This window comes from Pteropus medius, unplaced genomic scaffold, assembly GCF_902729225.1.
Source record: "Pteropus medius unplaced genomic scaffold, Ma_sr-lr_union100, whole genome shotgun sequence".
Lineage (NCBI taxonomy): Eukaryota > Metazoa > Chordata > Mammalia > Chiroptera > Pteropodidae > Pteropus > Pteropus medius.
Window position 1 is genome coordinate 6,784,520 of NW_024340701.1, and position 8,441 is coordinate 6,792,960.

The 8,441-nt window shown below is 41.6% G+C and overlaps 1 protein-coding gene across 1 annotated transcript in view; it reads right to left on the reverse strand.

The window, feature by feature from the left end:
* The window catches only part of TUT4 (terminal uridylyl transferase 4), a 107,982-nt gene extending 99,961 nt beyond the window's left edge, over positions 1 to 8,021 (reverse strand). Inside the window, exons 1-2 of the mRNA XM_039886312.1 lie at positions 7,849 to 8,021; positions 7,553 to 7,706 (exon numbers count right to left, since the gene is read on the reverse strand). The gene's annotated coding sequence lies outside the window, so the exon portion shown is untranslated. The remainder of the gene's footprint in view (positions 1 to 7,552; positions 7,707 to 7,848) is intronic.
* Between the last annotated feature and the right edge of the window lie 420 nt (positions 8,022 to 8,441).

Sequence of the window (8,441 nt, forward strand, 5' to 3'; positions counted from 1 at the left end):
GTCTTTGTTTTTCATCACTTTGAATATTTCATGCCAATCCCTTCTGGCCTGCAAAGTTTCTGTTGAGAAATCAGCTGACATCCATGGGAGCTCCCCTGTAGGTAACTAACTGCTTTTCTCTTGCTTTTAAGATTCTCTTTTTTGTCTTTAACCTTTGGCATTTTAATTTTGATGTGTCTTGATGTCAGCCTCTTTGTGTTCATCTTGTTTGGGACTCACTGCTTCCTGAGCTTGTATGTCTATTTCCTTCACTAGATTAGGGAACTTTTCCATCATTATTTCTTCAAATAAGTTTTCAATTCCTTGTTCTCTCTTCTCTTTCTGATATCCCCTATGATGCAAATGTAAATATGCTTGATATTGTCCCAAAGGCTCCTTAAACTATCTTCATTTTTTTGGATTTTTTTCCTTTTGCTCTTCTGATTAGGTGTTTTCTGCTATCTTCCAAATCGTCGATTTGATCCTCTACATCATCTGATTTACTGTTGATTCCTTCTCATACATTCTTCATTTGTTACTGTATTTTTTATTTGATTTTTTTTATGTTTTCTATCTTCATTTTTACATTTTCTATCTCTTTGTTAAAGTGCTCAGTGAGTTCATCTACTCTCCCCTTAAGTTCATTGAGCATCCTTATAACCAGTGTTTTGCACTCTGTGTCTGGTAGATTGCTTGTCTCCGATTTGTTTATTCTTTTTCTGGAGCTTTGTCTTGATCTTACATTTTGGGACATGTTTGTCTCCTCATTTTGGCTGCCTCCCTTTGTTTCTACGTATTAGGTAGAGATGCTATGTTTCTTGATCTTGGTTGAATGGCCTTATGTAATAGGTATTCTACTGGGCCCAGTAGCATAGTTTCCTCCCTGGTCACTTGAGCCGAATGTTCCAGATGCATCCCTTGCATGGGTATTGTGTGCCCTCCTGCTGTAGTTGAGCCTTGGTTGCTGTTTGCATATCAATGGCAGGGACTGACTCTCAAGCTGATTAAATGTGAGGACTGGCTGTGGCTACAGTGAAGAAGCTGTTGTGTAGGGGCTTGCCCTACAGAGCAGGATTCTCTTTAACAAGGCTATGGTGCCTGCCCAGTATGCCCGTGGGTGTGTCATTTGTGGAGGTGGTTGGATGGTGCTCTGGTGTGGTCTGAAGCTGGTCACCAGGTATGCTAGTTCTGTGCCCTCTTAGGAGGAGCTCTGGTGTAGACCAAGGTTAGATGCTGCCTATGCACTCCCTGCCTGAAGCCACTAGGTATGAGCTACAAAGCGAAATGCAGATGGTTGTCACTTGTGTGCTGGGCTTAGAGGTGCCTGGGAGAGGCTAAGCTGTAAACCAAGGCTGACAACCACTAGTGCAGGGCCTGGGGTAGCTTAGCAAAAGGTATGGGGCAGGCCAAGGCCAGATACTACTTGTTTGGAGTTTGTGAACCTTTGAGAGGTTTTAGGAAAGTCTGGAGCAGGAGCCCAGACAAGCTGTTTGTATGGAAAAGACATGGGAAGTGGCTTGGGTGGGCCCACAAGCTAGGTGGGGCGGGGTCTCAGGGAATCACCAGGGCTGGGTAAGAGGTATTAGCTGGGTTGATGGAGACTCAAATATGGCACCTGCAGGCTGAGTGGCAGGAGAGCTCAGCAGAGTAACAATGGCTTCTGCCAACACTTCTGTCTGGGAGAAAGTTGCCCCTCCAGCTCTCAATCTGAAACCAGACAATTCAGTTCTTCCCTCTATGTCCCTGGCACTTTTCAACCTGCAGTCCCAGCACTGCAGCTCATAGTGAGCGAGTCCATCAGCAAGTAAGTCTGTGCTTGGGCCCTTTAAGAGGACTGCCTAGGATTCCAACAGCCCTTCCTTTCACTCAGCCACAATTTCCACTGGTTTTCACAGCCAGAAATTATGGGGACTTCTCTTTCAAGCACTGAAAGCATTGACTGGGGAGCCTTCGTGGGGCTGGGACCCCTTGCTCCTCGGGGGAAACCTCTGCAGCCAAGATTTCTCTACTTTTAACCACTACACAAGGGCATAGAATCAGCCCTTTCCACGTCTCCACCCCTTCTACCAGTCTCAAAGTGGCTTCTTCTATATAGCCTTACTAATAGGACTTCTGTTCAGCTAGACTTCAGGTGATTCCCAAAGCTGGCTGTTCTGTAGTTTACCTGTAATTTTGATGTAGTCATGGAAAGAGGCCAGCACAGCATTTACCTACTACGCCATCTTGACCAGAAGCTCCAACCCAAATTTTTAAATGGGCAAAGGATGTGAATTAACATTTCTCCAAATAAGATATTCAAATGGCAAATAGGCATATAAAGAGGTGTTCAGTATCATTAGTCATAAGAGAAATGCAAATCAAAACTACAATGAGATACCACTTCACCTGCTAGGACAGCTAAAATTTAAAAGATGGACAATAACAAGTGCTGAAGATGTGGAGAAATTATAACCTTCATTTATTATTAGTGGGCACAGCCTCATGGAAAATAGTTTGGCAAGTCTTCATAAACAAAAACATAAATGAATCAAAACACACAGCAATTCCACTTCTGGGTATATATTCCCAGAAAAAGGAAAACATACTTCTACACAAAAACTTTTACATGAATATTCATAACAAGAATATTCATAATAGCCAGAGTGGAAAACCCAAATATCTATCAAATGATGAATGTATAAACAAAACATGGTAGCTCTATAGAAAGTAATATTATTCGGCCATAAAAAGGAATGAAGTACTAATACATGATACAATATGGACAAACCCTGAAAACATTATGCTCGGTGAAAGAAGCCAGGCACAAAAAGCCATATGTTGCTTGATTCCATTTATATGAAATGTCCAGAATAGGCGAATCCATAGATGGAAAGTAGCTTAGTGATTGCCAAAGGCTGGAGGTATGGAAGAGGGAAGGGGAGTGACTGCTAATAGGCACGGGGTTTCTTTTTGGGAAGATGAAAATGTTCTGGAATTAGTAGTGATGATTACATAACCTTACGAATATATACTGTACTATATGCTTTAAAAGGGCAAATTGTATGGTATTGTAAATTACATCTCAAGGAAAAGGGAAAAAAAAATACACTACTTCACATTTCATTAGCCATCAAAGTAATAATGCTTTCACATCACGTAGGCATTACTCTACATTCCAGATGAGATGGAAAAAGGCATATATTATCTTATTATTATTATGACAACAGTTATGACTTATAGAACCTCTCCCAAGAGGTCCCCAAACATAGTGTGAATACTACTAGCCTAAACTAACACGAAGCACAAGATTGAAGTTTAAAGACTTAATGACTGATTAATTTTGATGAATTATTTAAACTACAGTGTACAGCTCAGACTGACAAAATGCACTCAGACTTCATTATTATGTATAATTCATACTTTAGGTTCTTAAAAAATATTTTTTGACAATCTATGTGACTATACTGAATTTACCACACTCTGCATACTAAATTTTGACAACCTAAAATTGAGATGCAACACAGTATACTAGTTAAGAGCTCTGACTCTATAGACTTAGACACCTGGAGTTCAAATCCTAACTATGCAGCAAACTAGCTATGAGATCTTGTCCAAGGTACTTAAAACCCTTCTGTGCTTACTTACCTCGCCTGTAAATTAGGACAACATAAAAAAGGTTGTTGTGCGGACTAAGTTAATACTTCTAAGATCTTTAGAAAGAAATTACCACAGAGTAACTATGCGCTAAGTTATGTATTATCATTATAAATCAAATACCCATTTAAAACTCCCAGACTATTGTGTGACTTGCAAACACACCTATTTCTTTTTGAAAGTAGAGGCTACTTTGTGTAAAGACTAGGACTTTGCTCATCTTTATTGATGAACACTGAGCTTGCAGGAATGCTTCTTCTTCATTCAGCTCACACTCCCCAATGCCTTATCCTATTGCTTCTAGTGGTAAAGTAGAAAGTAGTCAACTAACCCAAGCCAAAGAATAAAAAAACTTAAGTAACCATAACAAGGTGATTTCTCCCAGAGGTATTTTTTTTTTTCCAAAGAATCTTCTAAGATACTACATCAATAAGATTTGACTAACGGGATTCTCAAAACATAAGTCTGAAATACAGAAAGTAGAGCGAGGAGAAGAGAGTGGCTTGGAAAAGATGGCTAGACTATCCACTGAAAACAGGTAAAATCTGTTGGTGAGGAAGCTGAAAAGAAAGAAATACTAAACTAAAGCTAAGAAAACATACTTTTAATCACTGCTCAACTACTACCTCACTTGGTGATCTCACCTTACAAGATAAAAATCCAAATGCCTTAATTTAACATACACAATAACTTTCACAACCTGACTGCTACTTCCAATCATTTCTCTCATTGCTCTATTCATAAATCCTCAATTCTTGCCACACCAAACTTCTCACTCTTTCCTACACACTAAGTCCCATAACAACTTATCATCTTTGCATATGTTACTCCTTAGCTCTAGAATGACCTCTCTCGCCCCTTCTCCACCTAGCAAACTCCTATTCATCCTTCAAAAGCCAGCTTTTTCCTTCTGAATGCCTATAATCTAGTATATTATAATTTATCTATATCTATATGCAGACTGAGTTCCCTGAGAGATTATCTTTAATAATTTTCTATCTCTAAAACCTAGCAGTGTCTAACATAAAGTCCAAATGCAAATATTTGATGAAATGAATTAAATAATAAACAAATGAAGAATGAGCAACCTTAGGCAGTTTCTTCTACATAATTAAGAGAATACTTGATATACGAGAGAAGCAATATATATAATAGGCAGAACACACAGAGCTGCTTTGAATCTTTCTGATTCTATGATCTTAAGCAAATTACTTAACCTCTGAGTCAGAGATTCCTCATCTACAAAACAGGTTTCATAGGATTGTTAAATTGAACAGTGGGGGGGTGGGGGCGGACATAAACATGTCTAGCACAATGTCCGTAACAAGACAAATAAATGTTAGTTCCCTTTTCTCTCCTCCTTTAACACACAGGATAATTGTGAACATCCACTGAAATAATCTGATATAAAAACAATTTGGAAACCATAACATATCATACAAATTAAATCTCTCACTTAAGGGGAAAAAATCAAACTGTTCATCTTTGCATTTACATACCTTTTCTTCTTTTGCAATTACCTCGGATTCTAAAATTAAAACTCAGTTTACTGGAAACAATTCTAATTCACTTAGTTCAGTGTAAACAATCCTAATTCCTCTAAATTAAGAAAAAAATCTATATATCCAGCTTTAAACTACAGTGTCCTTTTCTCTTGCCTGTTTTAGTTCTAGAGTTGTTCTTTTTTAGAACATAATTCTAATCTGCAGTAATGACTTTAACTAAATTTTGTAACATCTATGAATTCAAGCATTTGCAGTTTGGAAAGTAACATCTCACTTTGTTCTATCAAAATGGTCTGATTTTTAAGGATTAATAAAATTTAATGCCATCAGCATTTACAGGTCTTATTTCTCTGAAACCAGAAACTTCCTGCGGAAAATAAATTCAAACACCTTTCTCTACCCACAGATCCTGATTTGACATTCTAAAAAGAACACAACATAATTAACAGTGCTTATTATGCATGTCAAGGTTAACTTTGAGGTCACAAAAAGTTCTCTAATTACTTACTAAAATAAATCTGCTCTGAGAAGTAGTAAAAATTCACTTTAAACAGCTTTTTAATAATTATAGATTTTAAAAATTCTAAAATTGTAATGTAGACTACACTGTTCTAGCTAAATTATCTTTTAAAATATTAATTCTAAAGATGATTTAGGATTTACAAAATTAAACTTTTGCACATGATAACATCTTGTTAATTTATTTGTATTAATAACAACTTGACCTAGGACAATGGAAAAACTTTAATTTCCTTTTTGTGTTTAGGTATTTGCTAGACTTAAAATATTAAATGTCAATAACTTTCACTTCTGCTACTGTATTATTTCAAGGAAGCTTTATTTTTTCATTTCCACACTAGTGAAATGAAAAATTGCAAACGGCAGGAAAATTTATCTGGAAGAGCTCTTTTTTAAAGCAACTTTCTTTTGTTTATATTAAACATATTTTTAAATCATAAAATGACTTAAAATTCTTATCTTCCACAAAGCATGTGGTTTTTAAGAAGCACTCTTTAAATTTTATGAAAGCATTATAGCACACTAAACACCAGTGAATTCTTAAGCACAGCTTTCTACATGAATCAATATTTTATAATTTTACAAGTTGTGACTAGTATGTACTAGGATGCAGTGTGGTGCAGCAATTCCTAAGAAAACATAAGGGTTTTCTGGGCCTAAAGAAAATTTCAGCATACAGTTTACTCATACACAGAACATGCTGGCTGATACTAACCAAAAAAAAAAAAAGTCAACTTTTTTTAAACCAGCCTACAATTCACCACCTTGGTATGGTATTCTCTCTAAATTATCATATCCAACTAGGATTAACGAATTTTATTAGCTAATAGTTCTCATTACTTTAAGAACAAAAAACAGGATATGTTCTGTTTCACCAGTGTTACACATTTCGCTACTACAAGTCTTGGGTGGGGGGGAATCTTTGGAAACAAAAGGTAATCTGATCCACTCCAGCTAATTACTGGATGCCAACGATATACAATTCGAACTGCATTTCTGGACACTAAAAAGATTTCAAAAGGGAGTAAAACGTCAAATGTGAAGGAATTTTTGTTATCGAAAATATAACAAAATCAAGAAACATGGTATACTGAAACTAAGATCTCGTGCAAGGTACAAAATTTATGTAATTAAAGATTTGTTGTTAAAATAACAGTAATTCATCCCATTCGGGTACGACTGGAAGTCCTGATGATACGCTTCTTTCAGGTCTAAATATCTCATTCTTTTGCAATCCAGATACCAAAAGGACCTTGAACCTCTCGTGGAGGAGTGCAATACACTCGGCGAGTGCTGTTTACAAATACGAAACTCTGAGTTTCCCACGTCAAAAGCTTTCATACCACATTCGACTGGGGCGGGGGTGGGGGAAGACGCGAGGGAAGGCGGGCGAGCAAGAAACGAAATCCACACAGTCAACTCTACCTTCTCTTGACAAGGGCGAGCCCAGAGAAAACAGAGGTATTATCTGTGTGTGTATTTGTTATATATGTACGTTTACATCTAAGCAAGGATGAAAGAGGCGCACATGACGGGGAATCCTACTGGACCCAAGAGAATACTCACGCCAATTCCGTTAACTCAAAACCCGCCTCCCGGGTCTACAGGTTTCGGCCCGGGACTGAGAGCCCCAGGCAGCCTTTCAGTGGAGTTCGGCCCCTAAGTGCCCCAATGCCGTCCTCAGGCCTCCCAGGCCGCCGCCCCTACCTCCCTTATCTCTGCCTTCCACTGGACACCGAAGCCCATTCCAGAAAAGAAAGAAGTGTCAGGCCCCAAGGGGACGGCTGAGACGCGCTCCAGCCCTGCCCCCGACACCTGCGAGGCGCGGCACCTGAGGGCAAAAAGGGGGCCGCCGGGCCTGCCCCGAGCACACCCCCTCGGCGCTCGGTGCTTCGCCGCGGCCGGAGCCTCCGTACCTGCGAGGCCTGCGAGCTACAGGCGCCCGCGGCGCCTCCTCATCTCAATGGCTCCCGCTCCCCCTCCGCCTCCCGCTGCCGCTGCCGCCTTCGCCGCTGGAGGCCGGGAGACGACGAGCTCAGGACTCCACCGCCATGTCCGCCGCGCCGCGAACTGCATTGTGGGGGAAGGGGAGGAGGGAGGAAGGAAGAAGAAGAAGAGAAGAAAAGAGACCCATGAAGGGAGGGGGCCGAAGGAGAAAGAGAGGGGGAGAGGGGGAGGGGAGAGTGGTATGGATCCCAGACTGGAGCCCTACCCGGAGGTGGGGTAGGAGATCGAAGCGAGGTAGACCCCGGAGAGGCGACGCAGGGTCCAGGAGTGCCCCCTTCCTTGGTTCTGGGGCGCCCTTGGACACCAGTTAAGCTGGAGCGGAGGGGAGTAAACACCAGTGGGGGAGGGGCAATGTTCAAGGGCTTGTGTGGTGGCAGCGAAGAGGAAACAATGGGGAGGGGTCGACGTGAGAGTGCACTGCATTCACTCACGCTGAGAGAAGTGGCGGGCGCGGGAGGACACTAGTTAGCCCGCGAAGAGGGGGCGGGGCACTCTAGCGTTGGGGGAGGACCGAAGTCCCTGGCTCGCGGGGAGGGGCGGGGCCACGGAGCGCTGGTCCGGAGGTCCCGCTCCCTGACGGGGCCCCACTAGGGAGTGGCGCGAGGACACCCGCGTCCACGAGGAAGCCGGGATCGCGGGGCCTACCGCGCTGCTCAAGTCTGGCTCTTGGGCTGCGGGCTGCCCTGCCGAGGCCCCTATGTGGGAAGTAGGGCCCTAAAACCGCCCCCAAGCCTTGCTCCGAAATAAGTCCCCCTGGGAAAGGAAACCCAGCCTTGGCCATGCACTCTCTGGCCTGGC